Source organism: Mandrillus leucophaeus, unplaced genomic scaffold (genome assembly GCF_000951045.1).
Source record: "Mandrillus leucophaeus isolate KB7577 unplaced genomic scaffold, Mleu.le_1.0 Scaffold833, whole genome shotgun sequence".
In the NCBI taxonomy this organism is placed as follows: domain Eukaryota; kingdom Metazoa; phylum Chordata; class Mammalia; order Primates; family Cercopithecidae; genus Mandrillus; species Mandrillus leucophaeus.
In genome coordinates this window covers 57128-76327 of record NW_012109064.1, presented here as the reverse complement: position 1 = coordinate 76327, position 19200 = coordinate 57128, and the positions used below count along the sequence as shown (strand labels likewise).

Sequence of the window (19200 nt, the reverse complement as noted above, 5' to 3'; positions counted from 1 at the left end):
ATATATATATATATATTTTTAAAGGGGAGTCGACCTCACTTTTGCTACGTTGTCATTCGCTGAAACTTTCAGAGGGTGTGATGGCAACGTCCCATGGAAGTTTTCCGGAAAGACAGGGCCATTGATCTCCCTTTAAAAAATGTCTTGAAATGGTCTTTAGCCACTTCCTCTTTTCTCAGTGTTTGTCACTGTCAAGTTAGGGTTCCTGACCGGCCAGAGCGAACGGGAAGTGCAATGCTTGCAGGGTGGGGTGGGCGAGCGAGCCTCCTTCGGGACTTAGGCTAGGAGCAGCGTTTGAAATTGACCTCGGGATCGTGGAAAGAGCGTTTAGAAAACCCCGTGCTCGCGCTCCTGGTGGAAAGAATCTAGGATGCGAAAGTAATCTCAGCTGTTGCTATTCGGAAGTGTCATTTTATCATCTCCTTTGCCTTCGCTCTCCCAAAGACGTTGGCGTGGTAAACCTGAGAGGACTGAGATTACTACATTCCTCAAAGCAGTTTTCTTGGCGGATTGTCCTCGTTCATTTTTGCTCTGTTCTTAGACTATTTTTTGTGATATGCAGAAATAAGAGAATTATGAAAGAAACTGACGTATTTTAATTAAATATTGTAACCTACTCTTCCGCGCGTTCATTTGGGTAGGTACTTAGAAAGGACTGACGTATTTCAATACTTTAACAACTCTTAGGTGCTTTCATTTGGGTAGGTAATTAAGGGAAATACGGGAAATGGAAGATAAATGACTCCGATGTATTCTTGGTTATTTTCACTCCCATCTTGTGTAATTTCGGTATAGCGAAATGCTGAAATTTAATCCATTTACATCAAATTTTGAAGTAACTTTCGTTGCAGGAGATAAGAGTTTCAGTGATTAATTTTTTCCTTGATTTTCCTAAACTCTACAGCTTTCATACTTGTCTGGTTTTCTTCCTTTGCGTTCCTGCAGTTGGAGTATGAAGTCCCTTTATTTGATAATCATGTACATACCTATGGGGAATAGTCCTTCACTGAGGACTGACATCTTGGTGGGCTGAGTGTGAAGGAAGTTGCTGAGACTGGCTCTTCCCTGAGTAAAGATGGGGCACAGCTAGAGTTGGGCTCTGCATTGCATTAGATGTGGAATCTGATGAGAAATTTCCATTTTAAGTGCATGTGTATGAGGTAGCTTTCTAAACCCAGGTGCAAATCAGGACCTCAAGTATCTAACAATGCAGAGTTGTTCTTTGATAGCTAAACAATATATTTTTTTCTGACCACCTGCGGCCTATTGAAATACATTATTTTAAAGAATGCCCTGAGAAAAAGTTCATGAGTTTTTTTTTTTTTTTCGTTTTTAAAAATCTTTTCAGGCATATTAAATGTCTGTATTGAAAATGACAGGTGTGTGTATGTGCACACAGTAGTGTATACTTGTGCATTCATTCACACTTGGGGGTTGAGGGATCATCCTGTTACTAATTGTGGATACATTCCCAGGAACCTGCTTTCTCCTTCACATCAGAAAGCTTGTGGTTAAACGTGACTGGTGTTTAGAGGGAATTTTGCATTTTATTTTATTTTATTTTGTTTTATCTGGTCCTTGATTCAGGATACAGGGAATTTTGAATGAACATTAATTTATAAATGAGATCCAGACACAAAGTTACCATAGAAATGGGTTTGTTAGTTTAGTAATTTATAGTCAGAAACATTACTGCCAGTCAGACTTGATAATGTGGGTGGGCTACCTTAGTGGAAAAAAAAGCAATGACCAGGAGCAGTGGGTCATGCCTGTAATCCTAGCACTTTGTGAGGCTGAGGTGGGAAGAGTGCTTGAAGCTAGGAATTTGAGACTAGCCTGGGCAGCATAGCAAGACCCTGTCTCAACAGAATACAAAAAACAAAAACAGAAATGTCCTATTGTAGTACTGTCCCACATTTACTGTGTGTTAGGCAATGGCCTAGTCACTTTTACATGTGTTAACGCATTTGCTGTTCTCAACAATCTTATGAGGTCAGTACCATTATATTGTTCCTGTTGCACAGATGGGGAAATAAAGATGCGCAGAAATGTTATTTAATTTGTCTAAAGTCAACAGTTAGAGTGGGGGATGTAGCAGGTAGGATTAAAACCCAGGTAGTCTGGCTTTGAAGTATGCACTCTTTTTTTTTTTTTTTTTTTTTTTTCTGAGATGAAGTCTCCTCTCTCGCCCAGGCTGGAGTGCAATGGCACAATCTCGACTCACTGCAACCTCCGCCTCCTGGATTCAAGCAGTTCTCTGCCTCAGCCTCCCAAGTAGCTGGGATTACAGGCGCCCGCCACCAAGCCTGGCTAGTTTTCTTGTATTTTTAGTAGAGATGGGGTTTCACCATCTTGGCCAGGCTGGTCTTGAACTCCTGAGCTTGTGACCCACCCGCCTTGGCCTCCCAAAGTGCTGGGATCACAGTGGCGTGAGCTACCGCCCCCAGCCGAAGTCTGCACTCTTAACCATTTGCAGTTCTGCCTTGAGTCATAGTGCTCCATTCACATTGGTGGTCATGTGTATTTTAGAGCTGGTGGTCAGGAAGTTGAAAGGGAGGGGCCTCTGGTCTACAGACCTTCTTGTCACAGATGCACATAAAGGTCACCCCCTGGCTGGTACAGCAAGGAGAGTGGTGTGGAGCTTTACTTTCTTGTCCTGCAGGCAAGCTACATGGATACAAATCTCCAAAGACAGCATGGGATTGGGGACTTTGGGGTTGTGTTTAATTTTTTGGTTTGTTTATATCCTACCTCTTTCCAAAGGACTTCTAAAAATACACATGATCTGAGAGAGAGGAAAAAAAGATAAAGCAAGGTCATTTCAGAGGGAGGGAAGAATGATAAGATGAAACAAGAGGAAAAGCTAGCTTACAGACAGACTTGCGTGTAGTAAGGTCACTGTAGATTTGGCTCTCAGCTGCAAGCCGAGAGAAAAATCTCAAGATTCACAGTGCTCATAAAATTAAAATGTGTCACTTGCTCTGAAAAGTAGTTATTTTAATGGCATTGAGATCTGAGACAGATTTTCCTGTGGGTTCTCTTAAAGTGTTGGAGTGGCCTGGATATCTCTCTTTTTTTTTTTTTTTTTTTTTTGAGGCGGAGTCTCGCTCTGTCGCCCAGGCTGGAGTGCAGTGGCGCGATCTCGGCTCACTGCAAGCTCCGCCTCCTGGGTTCCCGCCATTCTCCTGCCTCAGCCTCCCAAGTAGCTGGGACTACAGGCGCCGCCACCACGCCCGGCTAATTTTTTTGTATTTTTAGTAGAGACGGGGTTTCATTGTGTTAGCCAGGATGGTCTCGATCTCCTGACCTCGTGATCCGCCCGTCTCGGCCTCCCAAAGTGCTGGGATTACAGGCTTGAGCCACCGCGCCCGGCCGTGGCCTGGATATCTCTAGCAGAAATACAAGACAGAACATCCTAAATGTGTTTCTTATAGCTTCTTTCAGAGCAAGATGTGGGTAAAACAGCATGGCTCAACTCAGTAGACAATACTAAAAGGAAAGGAGCTAGATGAGTAAGGACAAAGGACTCGCTGGAAGATATTAAAAGCAAGGGACATTAAGCTATAATGCAGACTAATTGCCATCTTTCCGGCTGATCAGCACATGCCCAACAGGGGCACCGTTGGTGGAAGGAGGCTGAGAAGTCCTGGGCAGATACCAGTGGGAGACCCTGGCCATATTTGTACCATCTGGAGGATAGATCAGGGTTACCTTCTTGGGTTTTTGGCCATATCCAGAATTCATTTGCTAAACATTTCTTAATACATGTAGCTCATATTTTAGGCCCTGTGCTAGACACTGGGGTTCTAAGGAGCAGTAACCTAAGGTGTCATTCACAAGGGTCCTGAGTCTAATGGGGAAGACATATGTATCTATAGATATTACCTAGAGTATCCCATATCTACAACTGGATGGCTGATCTCATTCATTTTGTCAAAAAAAAAAAAAAAAGCTTGTAATTAAAAATGTAAGTAATTTTTTTATTTTTAGAGAATTTGGGAAAAGGTAAACAATAAATATATAACTAAAATATAGAAATCATCCCTGTCATCTACTGATAATCATTATTTACATTTGGTTGAATATTGTTTCAGGTTTCTTTCTTCTTCACATCCATTTCATTTCAAAAAAAATAAAAACAATTATCCTTAGAACAGTGTCTCAGCTTCCATTTGAAATGTCTTGCTGTTGGTTGGTATATGTTTCCAAAAGGCTGTATGGTTTTGCCCGCATTCTGCTTGAAAAATCAGTTCTGTCGCATCTTGATCTTTCCTTGGTTACTGATTTTGTTTCTGTAGAATCACTTTTGGCCACACAAGGTCTGTCATTGAAACTTTCTCTCTTAACTGTTATCTGTGTCACCATGGTACTCTGCTAAGATGTGTTTCAATTTCGTGGTCTTTAGCTCATTCTCTATGGTTCTTTCCTTCCTTTTCTTTTCCCTTTTCTTTTCTTTTCTTTTCTTTTCTTTTCTTTTCTTTTCTTTTCTTTTCTTTTTTCTTTTCTTTTCTTTTGGAGGTGGGATTTTGCTGTGTTGCCCGGCTGATCTTGATCTCCTGTGCTCAAGCAGTCTTCCTGCCTGAGCTTCCAGAGTATCTGGAATTATCCGTGCTTACCACCAAACCTGGCTGGGACCCTCCTTTCCTTTTTCTGAATGAGTGCGACCTCTTAGTTTTACACATACAGCATTTATGTTGTTTTCAGCCGCTCTCAGAAGCCTTGCAGTTCAATTAGCGTGAATCTGTCTGGCTTGTTAGAGTGTAGAAGTGTAGAAAACAGAACTTTTGTTCTCATGAAATCTTTAAAAAAAATATTTTATTCTGAGAGTAAGGATGGGCCAAAGAATACTGAATGAGATTTGGGCCGTAAAATTATCTCATTCTAAGCAGGTCTGGTAGCCCTCTATTGTAGTTGGAAACCTGATGTCTGACCTTGGCCATTTTTTCCCAAATGGCTTATTGATTTTGGTGGTGAAAGTGAAGCAGCATAAATATTTCATGTGCCTTGTGAAAATAAATTCATGGAACTTTGAAGAAGCAAATGTCAGTGTTTCAGATTCTTTTGTTATTCAGAGTAAAAAGTCATAAAACTTAAAAGACATCACACACATGCTGCTTAAATAACAGTTTTGAGAGAAAAAGGTTTTTATCTAAAATGAACTCAATTTTTGTGTATTGTTTTACCCCAACAAAGGAATTAATCAAAAGTGAGGTGAAATATGCATGTGAATAGTCTTCTTTTATAGACTTGATACTTTTTATACCTGATGGCAGAATAAAGCCTGGGAAACATCTTGAAAATTTCAGAATGATGATGATGATGATGATGGGAATGGTTAATGTAAATTTGGCCCTATATGTCGGGGACTGCACCCAGCACTGTGTATGCTCTGTCTCCTTTAATTATTCTGACTTTCCTGTCAGGTGGGTGGGTCCTCATCTCCCTGTTTTATGGAAGAAGCAGTACTTAATGAGGTCAAGTAAACTACCTAAGATCTCAAAGCTAGTGAGTGGTTGGTGTGACCTGGAAGTGGAACGCAAGCTTTAATTGGGTCCATGCATGTGAGCAGAGAAACCTGCCAGAGATGTTATTGGGTTGGACCTGCTTTGGTTGGACAGTCATTTTATCAGCTTATGCAGTTGTGTTATTGGTATTTGGTTTGTGTATCTGCCCTCTTTCAGTGGATCCGTATTAGACCATTAAACTATATACTTTTTGAGAGTGGAACAGTCTTTTATTTCTTTGTAACTGCACAGCGACTAAATCATTTATGAATGACAGATACGTAAAATGCTTTGATATAAAAAAAAAGGTGTTTTTTTTGTTTGTTTTTGTCTGAAAGAAGGTGGGGGGTGGACTCAGAGACTGTGATTGGGCTTTCCTTGTAGCTTTACCACAAAGGAGCAAAGGCTGGAGGTTGTGTGCCTCTGATCAGCACTCCTCCCTTCTGGAAATACTGGGGTTCCCTCCCTTGGTGTTTCAGCATTCCCACAGTCTGACTTACATGACTGGTGCAGTGAGATTTTCTAATACACACCTTATACCTCAAGGCACAACAGAAGCCATTGCCAAAGTTGTCCTCACTTGCTTAATGGACAGGGGAAGACAAACTACATTTAAAAAAAAAAATACAGAGGCACCTTTCAGTGGGCTGATGTGAGCGAGCTGTCAAGATTCTCTATCAAATTAAAGGAGTTTCAAAAAAATTTACAGGCCGGGCACAGTGGTTCACACCTGTAATCCTGGCACTTTGGGAGGCTCAGGCAGGCAGATTACTTGAGCCTGGTAGTTTGAGACCAGCCTGGGCAACATGGTGAAACCTTGTCTCTACAACAAATATGAAAAAAATTAGCCGGGCTTGGTGGTGCGTGTTTGTAGTCCCAGCTACTCAGGAGGCTGAGGTGGGAGGATCACTTGAGCCTGGGAGGTCAAGGTTATGGCAAGCCAAGATCATGCCACTGCACTCCAACCTGGGTGACAGAGCGAGACCCTGTCTCAAACAAACAATACAAATATTAGAACCAGGAGAACTTCCTGGTTCTTTTAAATAACTACATGGTATTCTGCTGAGCTCATTGAACCAGACCCTAACTAATGTACTTCTGGTTGTTTTCAATCTTTTGTTATCACAAATAGTCTCCCAACAGTATTGTTGTTGCTTACATGTGTAAATCCACAGGTTAAAGTCCTGGCAGTGGGATTTGTTGTTTCAGAGGGTACGCGCACTGCTGTTTTCATAGAAATTTCCAAATCGCTTTTCAAAGAGGTCGTACCAGTTTACTTCCCTCCCAATAATGTATGAGCATGTCTTAAACAGAAAGATCGCAGTGCTTGTGATAGGAGATGTTATCAACGTGTGATCAGAGGGCTGGGAAGCACAGGGCAAGGAGCTTGAGGAAGCTGAGAAGATGTCACGGAAGAGGAGTAATCCAAGCAGAGTTCTGAATGCTGAATAAGAGTTTGCTGGGCAGCAAAAGGGGAAAAGTCATTTGATTCAGGCGGAAAGGAAAGAATGCATCCTCCTATCCACATTCGTCTAACTAAATAAGGGCAAAGCTTCTCTCAGAGAAGTCAAGGAAATTTGTTATGTGCACGGAGAACTGTGAACCACATAATTTTCTCTGAATAAAGAGAAGGCTGTTTATACCCCGTGTAACAGTTTGTGAAAAATGGTATTGCTCCACACAAAAAGCAGGAATTTAAATGCACACATCAGCTCTCTTCACAGATTACTTATCTGTTTCTCAGAGTGTTAACAGTTGGTGCAGTAGGTGTTTAGTTTAGGGCAATGGGTTAAAGAGATTTAGCAGCTGCAAATCAGTTAAACAAGTTACTGGTGTGACTGCTGTGGCCTCCCCCCTCCTTTTTATTCAGTTATTTACCACTTTATGTCTGTGCATCTGTAGGATTTTTAGACAGCCACAAGGCAAATTTCTCAGCTTACATTTGGGATAAGAGTTGGGGGATAGTTTTATATTTGTGCATTTTGATTGGCATGAAATTTTAAAACTCTTTAGCATCCCTTATAATTGGATAAGCTATTTTGGTTTTATATTCTTGGGACCCAAGAATGCATCTAATGTGGATCTTTTCTGCTGGGTACTCCCAATTTCCAGGGAGCCTGAGGGCAATTTGAATTCAAATTAAGGGAGATCCTCTAACCAACTCAGTTTATACTCACACTAGAGGGACTGTCTCAGGCCCCTTACAAGGGTCTGTCTGGCATCCCTACACTTCAGGAATTTTGCTTGGTTCTGAGAAACTCATGGATTCTATTTTAGGATTCCCGGCTTCCCAGCCAGGACTCACTCCCATGAGACCAAGAAATGACTTGAACCTGGAGGTTATCTTGGAATGTCTGTGTGTCTTCTAGGAACTTCCTGACCACATCCATATTTGGGGAGAAGATGCTTCCAAACTTTAGCTCGCTGAGTGTGGGTTAGAGGGGGTTGGCTGAAAGAAGCCCCTCTAGGTTTTAGACATGGTTGGAAGGTATCTCAGACTCCAGAAGATTTGGAGGATCTGGGAGTCTCATTCTTCCTTATTTGAAAACCAAACTCTTATGCTTATGTCTGAAATGTTGACTACCCAGGTTCACAGGACTTTCTGGCTAGCATGTATTATTTCACTGCTTTCTTGGGCTTATTATTTTGATGAGTCAGTGCTCAGATTTATCTGTAGCTAGCCCTGGGACAACTTCATCTGAAGGTATTCCTACTGGTTTTTCAGGCAAGGGAAGTGTCCATGAAACATTGCAATAGAAACCATCCCTGCCAAAGTTAATATTCTGATGGTGTGCCAAGCTTAAAATTGTTGTTGACCATATTTTTCTTTGGGGGAATAAATCATTCTCTTTGATCTCTGCATTCAGGTCATCCGAGCACCTGCTCACTAGAACCCGGGCCTATCTGAAGCTGAAATGTGAGGTAGGAGTCACTGCTATGGTGACTGCCTGCTTCCACTTTCAGGGAACCCTTCCCATCTGACAGGGCTTCTGGTCCCTGCCTGAGGCCTTTGTACTCTTGAAAACCTATTCTGTATCTAAATATTGGGGCTCTGAAGTGTAAACCCCAAATAAAACTCTTAAGCTCCCTAACCAATGGAATGGACCCCTCCCCTCATCCAGATTTAACCTGAAAAACTAGTTCGGACCATGATAAACTGAGTTGTAATCAACTTTACATTTTCCAAACATCAAGTCTTCAGTGTCTTGATGGCTGTTCATGAACAACCACATTTTTTGAGGATCTCATTGGACTCTGTGCATATAAAGCCCCGGACATATTTAGGTCTCCAGAGTTGATGTTACTGAGTTATAATCACCTTTATGTTTTCCAAACATAAAAGGCTAATGGGCGTTGGACATGCCTTATTGTGAGTGGGATGAACTTCTGGCTGTTTCCCCCCCTTTTTTTTTTTAAAGCAACAGCTCCATTAGCGCCAACTTTATAGTTAACTTTCTAGGTGACCTTTATAAGTCACTAAACCACTCTATGCCTCAGTTTCTTTTTCTTTTTGCTTTTTTTCTCTTTGAGGCAAGGGTCTGGCTCTGTTGCCCAAGCTTGAGTGTGGTGTGATGATCTTGGGCTTACTGCAACCTCTGCTTCCTGAGCTCAAGCGATCCTCCCACCTCAGCCTTCCCAGGGGTTAGGACTGCCAGTATGCATCACCATGCCTGGCTAATTTTTGTATTTTTTGTAGAGACAGGGTTTTACCATGTTGCCCAGGCTAGTTTCTTCACCTCATGCTAAATCTGATTTGAAATCATCTTCATGGCCTCATACTGGCCTCTCAATAATTTCTCACATTTCTGACTAATTTCATCTCGTTCTCCTTCTCCTAGACTCCTGGGCCGTTTTCAGTGATCCCCATCCCAACTCCCAGCTACTCAGTGCTCAGCAGCATGTGGATAGAAACATGGAGGAATTAAACACACCAAGCAAGGGCTTTTCATAAGTCCAGATTTCCGTGAGAAACAACAAAGAGACAGGAAAGGACAGGATGAGGGTTAGGAAGGGGGTGTAACGTATTAATAATTAGGTCTGATCTGATTTCACTTAGGCTTTTGCTACATAGGGCAGTTTTAATCTTTTTCTTTTCTTGTAACTGTCTAGACAAAGAGAATACTGGGGTATCCCTGCAGGAATATGTTTGGGGCTTTATATGCACAGATTCCAGTGAGACCCTTGCAAAATGTGTTTGTTCATGAACGGCCATCTAGATACTGAAGACTTTCATGTTCGGAAGATGTAAAGTTGGTTATAACTCAACATCATCAACTCTGTAGGCCCAAGATGTGAGAATACTAGGTATTCTACTAGATTTTAGAAATTCTCCGTGCAAAATATCATTCAGGATCCTCTTGTCTCTTCTCATCTTATTTTTTCCCATCTCTTTTGGAGGTGATGGTTTTAAGCCATAGATTTAAATTCAGTCCTTTTTTTTTTTTTTACAGAAATCACTGTATTTGATTCTAGAGAGGAGGGTTTTCAGTGCTTATCTCGAGAAGAGGGAGGACTAATCTACTAAGAGAATGATTCTCTGCCTACCCATTACTCTGCCAGTTATACTGGCAGAAACCAAAAGCCTCTTTTTTTCTTTTTTATTTACTTATTTATTTGTGAGACAGAGTTTCGCTCTCGTTGCCCAAGCTGGAGTGCGATGGCATGATCTCGGCTCACTGCAACCTCCGCCTCCTGAGTTCAAGCGATTCTCCTGCCTCAGCCTCCCAAGTAGCTGGGATTACAAGCACGTGCCACTATGCCCAGCTAATTTTTTGTGTTTATATTAGAAACGGGGGTTTCATCATGTTGGCCAGGCTGGTCTCGAACTCCTGATCTTAGGTGATCCACCCACCTCGGCCTCCCAAAATTCTGGGATTACAGGGGTAAAGAAAATAACATTTATATATTTAAAGAGAGTCTGATAAATGGCTTTTTTTTGTTTGTTTTTGCTTTTTTTGTTGTTGTTGTTAAGGTATTGTTCTGTCACCCAGGCTGGAGTGCATGGCTCACTGCAGTCTCAACCTCCTGGACTCAAGTGACCCTCCTGCCTCAGCTTCCTGAGTAGCTGGGACTACAGGCATGTGCTGCCAAGCCCAGCTATTAATTTTTTGTACAGATGGGGTCCCACAGTGTTGCCCAGGCTGGTCTGATGGGGTCTCCATAGTGGGACCTCCTGGGCTCAAACAATCTTCCCACTTGGGCCTCCCAAGGTGTTGGAATTAGGCTGGGTGCAGTGGCTCACGCCTGTAATCCCAGCACTTTGGGAGGCTGAGGCAGGTGGATCACCTTAGGTCAGGAGTTAGAGACCAGTCTGGCCAACATAATGGAACCCTGTCTCTACTAAAAATACAAAAAATTAGTTGGGCATAGTGGTGGGTACCTGTAATCCCAACTACTCGGGAGGTTGAGGCAGGAGAATCGCTTGAACCCAGGAGGCAGAGGTTGTAGTGGGCCGAGATCATGCCACTGCACTCCAGCCTGGGCAATAGTGTGAGACTCTGTTTCCAAAAAAAAAAAAAAAAGCGTTGGGATTACCCACTACATCCGGCCAAAATGGCAATTTTAAGGACATAGAATTATACTTGTGGGAATAAATTTTGTTGCTATGGCTTTAGAATTCAAACAAAAATCATTCTATTCATAGTGGAAAATTATTACAGTGCTCAAGTGTTAGTTTTCCACTAAGTATCTTAAAACCAAAGGTAAAGAACTACAATTTGTTAGGACAGAGAGCAAGAGCTAGCAGAGTACTTCTGCATGTAGACAGTAGGTATAGAAGGAGAGCAAATTCCTAGTGATTATTCTGAAAGCCTACAATTTAAATGACCACTGCATATTGGTGTCAAGCCGCTGCCCTAGAGAGCACGGATTTTTCCTTCTTCTGTCTCCGTGAGCAGAGGCTATTCTCACTGCCACGCCATCCACATCTCCAACAGCAAATAGTTCTGCAGGCTCAAGGGCTTGGGAGGGAACCAGGGCATTCCTAGAAGTTTAAGAAAAAATTCCATTGTCTCCATTTCCTCCCTTCTTGTCCATGTGCCCATGTTCATAAAAAGATAAAATGATCTTCTGGGCATCCATCAGTGAAAAAGAGTTTTTTTTTTTTTTTTAAAAGTCTCTGAGGCCAGGCACGGTGGCTCACACCTGTAATCCCAACAGTTTGGGAGGCCGAGGCAGATGGATCACTTGAGGTTAGGAGTTTGAGACCAGCCTGGCCAACATGGTGAAACCCCGTCTCTACTAAAAATACAAAAATTAGCCGGGCCGAGGCAGATGGATCACTTGAGGTCAGGAGTTTGAGACCAGCCTGGCCAACATGGTGAAACCCCGTCTCTACTAAAAATACAAAAATTAGCCGGGCCGTGGTGGCGCATGTCTGTAATCCCAGCTACTCGGGAGGCTAAGGGAGGAGAATCTCTTGAACCTGGGAGGCGGAGGTTGCAGTGAGCTGTTATCAGGCCACTGTACTCCAGTCTGGGCAACAGAGGGAGACTCGTCTTAAAAAAAAAAAAAAAAAAAAAAGTCTCTGAGCAGCTGCAGCCTCAGGGGTAGGTGTGACCCGGGGCCTTGGCCTGGCTGAAGGTAAGAATACGACCATAGAAGTATTGTCACAACTCTCCCCCACCTTCCTGAACAAAGGGGGATTTCTGCAAGAATGGTCCTGTAATTTACCCTATTTTAATTACAGCCCCAGAAACCACAGCTTTTCACTTCCTGGCCTTCCCATTCTCTGGGGAAATCCTAAAGGACTCCATTCTCTTGTGCTTCCCTTCCTCCACCCCTAATCTGAGCTGGCTTGGAAAATACCTTGACATTTCTTAGGGTTAAAATTCTCCCCTGGCCTTTTTGGGAGTCACTTGGACTCCTTCGGTCTTTCCAGATCCTCCTGACTTCTGCCGAGCCCCTCCTTCCCATAAACAATCTCAACTCTCAGGACCAGGCCAAGCTGGAGAAAGAGCTCACCACCTGGGCTGTCTAGGCGGAGCCCTGGAATGGAGTGGCAGGTCTGGGCGTCAGGTCAGACATTTCCGGGTCACCAGGTGAGCTACTTTTATGATAGGAATGTGGCCCTTAGGAACACAACACCAGCCTTTTGAAGTAGCGCTGCTGTGACTTGAGAGAGGATGCGATTAGGGAAACAATTTTCAGTTTAAAGGCTGTTGTCTTAGTGAGTAGATGATCTTGGAAGAAACAGATGCTTTGGACAGCTTGTTAGTTTCTCATAGATGGCCTTTCTGAACTCGTCTTCCTCTTTTTGGGTCTGTTAGAATTTGAGACATGGACTTTTGTGGAGGTTCTCATATGTGCTACATAAGAACATTTGAATCCTTCTGTTTTCTGAACAAAGAGGGGCTCTGTTTTCAAAGATATTGATAATCCTTTGCTTTACTTTTTCCTCTTGTGTTTTATAATCTTTCTCATATGTCCAAAGTTTGTATTATTTTACCAGAGTTCTAATATTAGCTAGAAATAGTTACAGACTTGGCCCCTGTGTATCTGTTGGGTCAGCTTTGATTGAACTCTTAGCTGAAGTTCAGTTCTGTCCCTAGTGATTCCCATTATGTCTTCTTAGATACTGTGTATATCCTGGTCTCTATATCAGGTTTGAAAGAGGTTGTGCTATAAATAAAGGGCACATTTATATCATCATGTTGTCTTGCTACCGTGTATCTTCATAGATGGCCAAGACTAAGGCCATTAAAAAAATTTTTTAAGTTATTATTTTCTTTAGAGGTGGCGTCTTGCCCTGTCACCTAGGCTGGAAGGGCACTGGCACAATTATAGCTCACTGTAGCCTCCTGGGCTCAAGCTGTCCTCCAGCCTCAGCTTCCCATATAGTAGCGCACATTACTATAGGCGCACGTTACTGCCCCAGCCAATTTTTTATTTTTGTTTTTTGTAGAGATGGGGTCTCACTCTGTTGCCCAGGCTGACCCTGAACTCCTGGCCTCAAGTGATCCTCCCACCTTGGCCTCCCAAAGTGCTGGGATTACAAGTGTGAGCTACCACATCCAGCCAGTGAGGGCATTTTTGTAATTTCATCTCTAAACAGTGGATGCACACATGCTCTGGCCTGGTGTTTTTTCACACTGTGAGTGGTGACTTGGTAGGTAGTCAAGTCAGTATAATTAGTCATGACTAGCGTCTTGAAGAAAAGAAAATAGAATACGAACAAAAAATATCAGAGTGAATCACTCAAAATAAGGATAAGAAATTTTTGTAAGACCTTTTTTACATTTCATGAGTGTGCGTGTCCTGATACGAAATATGTTTCTTCCTGTGGATCTCAAAAAAGTTTCAAAACCTCTAGCATCCGCTCACGCCCCAGTTTAATCTCTTGCCATCTTTTATCCCAGGATTCAGGCATGTTGATTGACTGGACATTCTTAGACCCTGCTTCCCGAACCCCAGACCCTGCTCTTTATTCTGGGGCTGCCTGACCCTGCCCCCTTTTGTGTGGGTAACTACTGTTTGTTTGTTTTTTAAATTTTTTTCTAGTCCTGTGGCATCACAGTGGATAACTACTGTTATCTCCAAAATTAAAGTAGATGCCACCTCCCACAATAGCCTGCGCTGATCATGAAGGTCTCCTCACTGTGTTCGTTTAAGTCTCCCTGTGTTCTCAGTTTTGTGGGTGTACTAGGCATGGCAATTTTTTTTTTTTTTTGTGGTGAAGTCAGGAAGAGAAAGAGAATAAAGAAGGACTCATATTAGTAAATACATTGCCGATAAATCAAATACAAGTAGGCCAGATTATAAGCTCACACTTATAATACCAGCACTTTGGGAGGCCCAGGTGGGTTGATTGCTTGAGGCCAGGCATTTAAGACCAGCCCATGCAACATAGTGATACTCTATCCCTACAAAAAAATAGAAAGAAAAATTAGCTGGGTGTGGTGGCACGTGCCTGTGGTCCCAGCTACCCAGGAGTTTGGGGCAGGAGGTTTAGGAGGTCAAGATTACAGCGAGCTATGACTGCGTCACTGTACTATAGCCTGGGCGACAGAGCAAGACTCTGTCACAAATAAATGATAAATATATATAAAATTCAGGTCCTTGTAAGTTATTCTTCAAAAGGGCATTAAAAGAGAACACATTTTCCTGATTGTGTATGGGATACCTATTCATTGTAGACAATTTAGAAAATAAAGAAGAAAATAAATATGACTCATAGTTCTACCACTCAGAGCTAACGGTTGGCATTTTGATACTGTTTCTTTCCAGTTTTTCTTCTGTGCAGATTTTTGTTTTACATAGCTGATTGCATGTATAATATTACCACCAGCCTTTTTTTTTTTTTTTACATAACATCAAAAGATAAGTATATACCCCAAAAGCTAAATTTTAAGGGACACAATAAACTCTTATTTTAAATTATGGTAATTCTCTGTTGCTAGAGTGCTGGAGTGCTGGAGTGCCAGGCTGGAGTGCAGTAGCACAGCCTCAACTCACTGCAGCTTCGGCTGCCTGGGCTCAAGAGATTCTGTCATGTCAGCTTCCCAAGTAGCTAGGACCCACAGACCTACACCATCACACCCAGCTAGTTTTTTTTTTTTGTTTAATTATTTGTAGACAAGGTCTTGCTGTGTTGCCTGGGCTGGTCTCAAACTATTGGGCTCAAGCATTCCTCCCGCCTCAGCTTTCCAAAATGCTGAGATTACAGGTGTGTGCTGTGTTTGCTTAAAACAAGCATTACGGGCTGGGCGTTGTGGCTCAAGGCTGTAATCCCACATTTAGGGAGGCCAACGCGGGTAGATCACTTGAACTCAGGAGGTCAAGGGTAGCCTGTGCAACATGGTGAAATCCCGTCTGTACTAAAAATACAAAAAAAAAAAAAAAGGTAGCCCAGCCCCAGTGTGGTGGCACAAGCCTGTAGTCGTGGTCTCAGCTACTTGGGAGACTGAGGTGGGATGATTGCCTGAGCCGGGGAAGTGAAGGCTGCAGTGAACTGTGATGATGGCGTTGCACTCCAGCCAGGGCGACTTAAGTGAGACCCTGTCTAAAACAAACAAAAAAAAAGCATTATGGCCAAGTGCAGGGGCTCACACCTATAATCCCAGTGCTTTGGAAGGACAAGGCAAGAGGATTGCTTGAAGCTAGGAGTTCAAGACCAGCCTGGGTAACAGCAAGACCCTGTCTCTACAAAAAATGTTTTTGAAAAGTTAGCTGGGCACGGTGGTTGTCATCCCAGCACTTTGGGAAGCTGAGACAGGAGGGTCACTTGAGTCCAGGAGTTTGAGATTATAGAGAGCTATGACAGAGCCACTGTACTCCAGCCTGGGTGACAGAGTGAGACCCTGTCTCTAAAATTAAAAATAAACAAACAAAAAAGGCATTAGCATATCTCTTGCTGGGATATCATATGTGATACATTTTCTAGTATACAGGGTGAGGATTTCAGTAATGCTGTCTTGCCAGTAAGGAGAAACACAGGGAATAAGTCCCAGAATAGTGTAACAAGATGTCATAATTAATAGTAGCTAACATTTATGGGAACGTACAACACATCAGGAGCTGCACTCAGTACTTCACACGTGGTATTTGTTTAGTGTCTTTCAGTCCCTGGGTGCCAGAATTAAGAGCCCGGTATTCAGAGCATGGGTTCTGGAGCCAGAGGGGCCTGAGTTTAAGGCTCTTCGCTGCCACTCCCTAATTGTATGGACCTGGACTAGTTACTTACCCTCTCTAACCTCAGTTTCCCCAGCTGTAAAATAGGGTTAATAAAACATTTACATCACAAGATTGTTTTGAGGATTAAATAAATTGCTGTGAATTAGTACTTTGCATGATGTCTGGCCCATGGTAAGTGTCCCATAAACATGAGTGTAGAGGGATAATTTAGTTTTGGATTAAAGATTTTGATGTTAGGGCATTTTCTGTCTTTGATCTTGCATATATGTAATCATTTGCCCAACCAGTCATTTCATATGGGAGGAAGTCGTGACCCAGGTTAGTTTGGGGTTGGGGAGAAGCAGGTTAGGAGCTACAGATCTTCACGTGGTGGCCCAGTGCTCTGTTTGTCTGACTTGTTACTTGCAGAGAAAGAGGACTACAAGGTAGAGGTCTGCAAACATCATCAATAAAGGGCTGAATAGTTAATATTTTAGGCTTCGTAGGCCACATATGGCTCTTTCAGCTACTCAGCTCTGCCATGGTATCATGTGAAAGCAGCCACAGACAAAAGACAAATGAATGCTGTGCTCCGATAAAACTTTATTCATGGACACTGCATTTGAATTTCAGATCATTTTCATGTATCTTGAAATACTACTTTTCATTTTTCTCTCATCTGTTTAAACATGTAAAACCATTCTTAGCTTAAACGTCATACAAAAACAAGCATTGCCTTCATGGACGAGCCTTTGGACTGACCTTGCCTTTTGCGGAGGTGGCATGACCAGGGTAACCTTTTTTTTTTTTTTTAATTCCAAGGACAGAGATCATTTTCTTCCAGTTTTCCCAAGGTCTCCCCAAACTGACATTGGAAGCCGTTTGTCCTGAGATGAAGGGTTTTTAGGGACCTTGCTTTCTTTCTCTATTTTTGACCCAGTGAAGACAGTTGGCAAAGAGCTTGTCAGTTGAAATTTCAAACCCTGCTCTCTGGGATTTTTATGTTATATGGTGGAGACTAAATAAAATTAACCAGTGGGTATGGTCCCTCAAGAGGTAAAAGTAAACCAAGTTTGCTGAAAGGCACTGAAAAGTATAAGCAAAGAAAAAAATGGATTAGAAAGGCACACTGTCAATAAACAGAACCCTCTTGCCAGAAAACACACAGGCTACTGTTTTTAGAGTCCGCTATTCCTGCAGCTGAAGTCAAGACATGTTTCAAATTCTTTAGGTTTTTTCTGTTTCTTTTTTGGATTGGATAGGGGAAGTGATGGGGAAGAGGTGGTGTTAGAGAGAGGAGGGATGGAAATGTGTTCAGAGTCGTTGCTATTAGTTTTTTCTGTAAAGGTATATGTGCAAACAGAATTAATTGAACTTGATTTAATTAATCCAAGAGTATAAGTAGGCAGGAAGGAACTTATTCGTTACATTGGAAACTATTGGGCATTGTTATGCTCACAGTATGACTTTCTTTCCAAGGATTATAGCCTCTCTTTTTATTTTCAAGAGCAATGGGCTTTTAGGCCGGGCTTGGTGGCTCATGCCTGTAATCCCAGCACTTTGAGAGGCTGAGGCGGGCAGATCACCTTAGGTCAGGAGTTCAAGACCAGCCTGGCCAACATGGTGAAACTCCATCTCTACTAAAAATACATAAATTAGCTGGGCATGGTAGTGGGCGCCTGTAATCCCAGCTACTCGGGAGGCTGAGGCAGGAGAATTGCCCGAACCTGGGAGGTGAAGGTTGCAGTGAGCCAAGAGATCAGGCCATTGTACTCCAGCCTGAGCAACAAGAGTGAAATTCCATCTCAAAAAAAAAAAAAAAAAAAAAGAAAAGAAACAAAAAGCAGTGGACTTTTGTGGAATGACGCCAATAGAGATGTGGTTCAGGAGGCCTATTCTGAGCTAATCACCTACCTCATTTATGGGTGTTGGAATCCACAAAGCCGGAGGTTGAGGGGGAGCCTATGTTAGCCCAACAGAGTACAGCTGTTTTCTATCACCCCAAGAATCGAAAACGATGGCCTTAACTCTTGGATACCATCCCACAGACTCCTCCTGTTTTGTTTTTCAACAGAAAACATCCTGTTTCATCATGCATGTTTAATAGAATAATTCAAATATGCCTCACAGAAATAGTTAATACTTTTTCTTACCCTGAGAATAGCCAGAGATGATGACACTGTTTTTTCATACCCACTTAATTTTCATAAATTAAGAAGATTAATGCTCCCTGCATGTTCTTAAACAGATGTGAGAAAGATATATGTATATAGTAAAGTATTATTTTCCATGATTCTCTCTTGATCAAATAATTCTCTTCCTCTTCTTTCGTTTTGAGAGCTCTAAGATTGCTTATAATTATCTGCTTTTGGGGGAAGCGAGAGAATATTGTTTTTTATATATTTACTGAAATCCACAAAGTAGGAAAATATTCTTTATAGAGTCCTGTAACAATTCCTAATTTCATCAGATAGTCCAGAGCAATGGCTCCCAAACATTTTTTGACCTTGAACTTCAGTAAGATGTATTTTTCTTGATAACCCAGAACATAAAAATACACACACACACATGACCAGAGGGGAACACGGAAGTTCACTTTAGACTCAGATTTCTTCCAAAATCTACCATTAAGCTTTGGATAACTGGCCCAGTGGTGGAATGCCTACTTTATTTGGCACACCAAGACTTCTGCCTGAGCAAGGATTATAGATTGCATAGGTGCCACTCTTGCCTAATCACTTTAGCAGCATCAGTAATGCAAACAAAGCATGACGTGGATTTACTGTTACCTTAATATTGACTTTGAAGGTTGGGCCTGGTGGTTCATACCTGTAATCCCTACACTTTGGGAGACCAAGATGGAAAGATTACTTGAAGCCATGAGTTTGAGATCAGCTTGGGCAACATGACTCCCGTGTCTACAAAAAATTAGCTGGGTGTGGTGGTGCATACCTGTAATCCCAGCTACTTAGGAGGCTGAGGCAGGAGGATCTCTTGCGCCTAAGAGGTCGAAGCTGCAGTGAGCTATGATTTCACCACTGCACTCCAACCCGGGTGACAGAGTGAGACCCTGTCTCTCAAAAAA

At 42.3% G+C, this 19200-nt stretch overlaps 1 protein-coding gene across 2 annotated transcripts in view; it reads left to right on the top strand.

The window, feature by feature from the left end:
* OSTF1 (osteoclast stimulating factor 1) overlaps positions 1 to 19200 on the top strand; it is a 67408-nt gene that overhangs the window by 445 nt on the left and 47763 nt on the right. The gene's annotated exons all lie outside the window — the stretch shown is intronic.